Raw genomic sequence first — 4214 nt, forward strand, 5'->3', positions numbered from 1 at the left:
ATATTAGAAACAAAAGAAGGCATGTATTCAGCTGCGGTGTAAAAGTTAAGGGATCAAACTGTGATATTTGTAACAAATCATTCAAATGCCCAAGATATTTGGCAGAGCATGCTAAAGGACACGAAAATCCAGAAAGATTCCAATGCTCTACTTGTGGAACATTCTGTAAATTTAGAGCCTCTCTGTACAAACATTCCAAGAAAACTGGGCATAATTAATTACGTTTGTGTTTTTGCACAAAGGAATTGTGCACGTCTTTAACGATTTGTTGTTATATTTTTAAAGACTTTTGTTTTATATGAACATACTGTTTGTATCGCCGCCAAATGTTTGTGCTCCTGAATAATCGCTGGTGCATTATATTAAAGTTGTGTTTTTGCATTAAGCGATTTTGTTTTACATGAAAATATTGTTTTTATTGATATATTTTTTGTGTTATTGCATAAAGGGGTTGTGCACGACTTTACATTTTAAAATTGTGTTTCTTTGATTCAGGGTTTAGCAATTATTCCGACATTTTTTGTTGCTGTTAAACATTGTTGAAATACATGTTATGTTTTTGTTGAGAATAAAATTATTTGAAAATACAATATATATGTTTTCATTGCCTAATGACATAGCTGCTTTGTCCTTAGTTGAATATTTGGCGTTTCACTCTCGTGTATTTGTTGTTTTGGGTATCACATTTTCCGACTTTTTGCTTTTTATTCTTGATAAGATATAGATGTATATTAAGTGCATTCAAATTGGTATTCTAGAATAAATCTACCAGATAAAAAGAGAAATAATTGTTGAGTGATACATGTATTTTAATGATCATTATTTCCCGTCTAGATCTTTCATGTCAATTCCAAGTCGGGTGGTTGGAAGGATTTTACTCTCATCGGTCTTGTGATGTTGTCTGATTGGTAGGCATCCTCTTGCAACCTCGCCTGGTTTGGATACATCTGAACGTTTGGTCGTCCTTTGCTTCCTTCGTCTGCGTATAAGTTTATCAAACAAATGATCTCTGGAAAATGAATAGTGAAACAAGTTAACACACATTGATAAAACAATTAGTGTACAAGGTTTGTGAAAATTGGTATTTAATATTTCGATGCCATTTAGTACTTTGTAATATAAAGCGTATAAGGATTATACTCATTATTGAAGGTTATCCTGCGATCCAAGATAATGGTGTTTTTCTAGTTTTATCTCATTGACACACAACCGAATCCTTTCTATTTCGTAAGTATGGTCTAAATTGAATTGATGAATGTTTTATGATAACACAAAAATGTATTTTTTTTACAATGATTTAAAAAAAAATGCATCTGAAAAAAATAAATAAATGATGAAACTAGATGAATTATTAATACAAGTTATCCTGGTTTGGCGACAATTCTATTATTGATTAAAAAAAAACTATTAGATATAGAGATATACCGTAATGTTATTGATCTCAAGTATAGATCAGAAGAAACATCCTTCATGTTGACATCAACCGGCTGAACAAAATTATCCACTAGTTGTACCTCTGGGTAGACAGCTTTCCTTGTTGTATTTATTCGAAATGACCTACAAAATCAACACAATGTCTAAACTTTCATGTTGTAAGAAATTGTATAGTATATATGTACTTTAAATTACCCAAAGCCATTCACTACTGAAAATGAACGACAGTTATATTGCTGTTCTTCATATTGGAAGTTCCAACCATATTTCACTTGCTAATGACTATATTATAACATAAGATTGATTTAACATACACGTAGTTTGAAGAGACAGAGACCACTTAAACAATTTAGCGCAACGACAAAGATCAATAAAAAATACGGAAAATTAAAAAAAATAAAAGGAAACCAAAGGCCCCCAGAATCCTGATAACCTACCTGAACAAAATGTAAACCTATAACCAGAATTGTCTTGTGATGAAAGCCATCTTATATTTGGGACCAAGTAAAAAGAAATCGATCTGAAAGTTTACCACCTGCAAACTACTGCTGCCAATTAGTTTCAGAAAAGAAGAAGAAATTTTAGCCATGTTCTTATAGCATCTTATGTTGAACTAAGTTCAGCAATGGTAGCCATCTTTAATCACAGGCAGGGTCATCAGAACAATTCTAAAAGAGGACCTTGTAAGGACCATTTCTGAAAGTTTGGTTCATACGGACTTTGCGGTGTCACACAATATAAATAAGTGTGGTTTTGGCATTGGGTTCTATTTAAAACTATTTTCAGATATGGTGGCCATCTTGGAACTCGCAACACATCTGCAATTGTTCTTCATCTTAACATGTTTATTTGCTTCTCAAAAAAAGTATATGCATGCATAAACTTGGCAAAAATACATCGAGAAACGACCCTATACACCAGTTTTCTGTTTTGAAAATACGAGAATGACCTTTATTGTTTTTTATTTTAGTTTTAACAGTGATATAGGTATCTTTGGATTGCTATTTTGTTATGCTTGTTATGGTATTTTATATTGGTATTACGTGGATTCTCTATTAGTCAAGTATAAAACAATTATAATGTTACCTTTCTGATGGGTCACATCGGTAGTGAAAGATTTCGGTTACTGTTGACATCAGTCGAGGAATTGATATAGCTTTTGGACACCCAAGACGAGTCGGTTTCATGTCGCTTAATTCACCAAAGAAGGTTTCATTGACAAGACTAGAAATAGCTCTATGGTTATATGTACCGGACTTGACAATGGAGTACAGTTGTATTGTTGTATCTATACGCTGTAGAAACCCCTCAAACATAACTTTCGGAAATCCTTTAACATACATTCCAAACATAGGGAACTGACCAAAGTCCACACCCTCTAAAAGAAATTCTTTGAGTCTCAATTTTCGACGAATTCTTTCCTTAGATGAAAAGCCAGGGGTATCCTCTGCCTCATACCATTCTCTTACAATTTGACAGAAATCGGCCTCTTTATCAAATGCTAAATTCCTCATTTCAATTTCAACATCGCGTGAAGATGTTCTTTTTGCGAAAGCATTATTTTGTTTATCAATTATATCAACAAGACTTTTACTGATAATGTCTCGGTTCTTGTTTGCAACAGCTACCCAGGCTTGTTTTCGTATATTCTGTAAGCCATCCTTACAAACTTTTGACCGCAAATTGACCAAAAGGTGGTGTGCATCAATACAGGCGGGTTCAAGTTTTTGCCTGATGTCATTAAATTCTGGATAAGAAAACCATTCAGTGCTCCCTATGTCTTCAACATTTTTGTCAAAAGGGCATTTAGCGATCCAATCAATGTACGCAGCTTGGTATGTAATCGTGGAATAAACAAGATTTAAGATGTCTTTTGGTACTCTCTTAGTGTTTTGTGCACTAGAGCCCTTTATGCGTCGTGCAGCGAACTCTCTAAGCGTCAGCATACTTCGTACTTTTCTCTCTGATTCAATTTGTTTTCCATCGCCGACTAACTTACTTATTCCATTTACTTTTTCTAAAATTCTCCATGATTTCCTAATCATCAACCCTGCTTTCTTTTGAAGCTGTTCTGTACTCCCGATAATAACATTCAATTCATCGTGCGATAGCTTCTTTAAGATTTGAGTATCTGCGATTGACTTTTTAAGAATCTGTACATCTTTATCCTTCCATTTAGCTTGAACCGAACTCTTCTGATGACTGATCAAAGATTGTAATATGTATTGGTAGTCTGAATCACTTAAAGACGCATTTGACGTTGTTTGGTCAATTTGACGCACTGCTGAAATATTTGCAGAGGAACTTGTATCTAATTCCGACTCTTCAGTCTGGTTGCCAGTACTGTCTAGGGCAGCTATAAAATCCGTTTCCGTTTCATTTTCTATCAGTGCTTCTAGTGCTACTTCAGGTAAGTATGATGTTATATCTGATGTTAGAACGTCTTCGTCTCTTTCTACGGGTTGTCGTTGTTTTATCTGCTTGTAACTTATAATACATCTCATGATTTTCGAATAGAGAGAACAGGAAACATAATACCCTCCGTTGTCTTTCTTATCTATTGTCAAATCTTCATGAGTCTGAGCAATTGGGGTTCGTGTCAACTCGTTAAGAATGACGTCTCTACTGGTTTTTTTCTTGACTTTTCACTCACGTCTCTCTGTAATTGTAATAATGTAAGCGGCTTGTCACTTGCGTCGCGGTTTGCCAGTTTAATCCACTGGCCATCAAAACAGCTACAGGCTATATGAATGTCTGTCATAACATGCCTGCAACATTGC

General features: G+C 34.5%; 1 long non-coding RNA gene across 1 annotated transcript; it reads right to left on the reverse strand.

Moving 5' to 3' along the window:
- Positions 1–788: 788 nt before the first annotated feature.
- Positions 789–2837, reverse strand: LOC143074673 (uncharacterized). Its single transcript, XR_012977999.1, has 3 exons — positions 2521–2837; positions 1426–1557; positions 789–1009 (listed from the first exon to the last, which is right to left on the reverse strand). It is a non-coding gene; the product is annotated as an uncharacterized LOC143074673 (long non-coding RNA).
- Between the last annotated feature and the right edge of the window lie 1377 nt (positions 2838–4214).

Source organism: Mytilus galloprovincialis, chromosome 5 (genome assembly GCF_965363235.1).
Source record: "Mytilus galloprovincialis chromosome 5, xbMytGall1.hap1.1, whole genome shotgun sequence".
In the NCBI taxonomy this organism is placed as follows: Eukaryota; Metazoa; Mollusca; class Bivalvia; order Mytilida; family Mytilidae; genus Mytilus; species Mytilus galloprovincialis.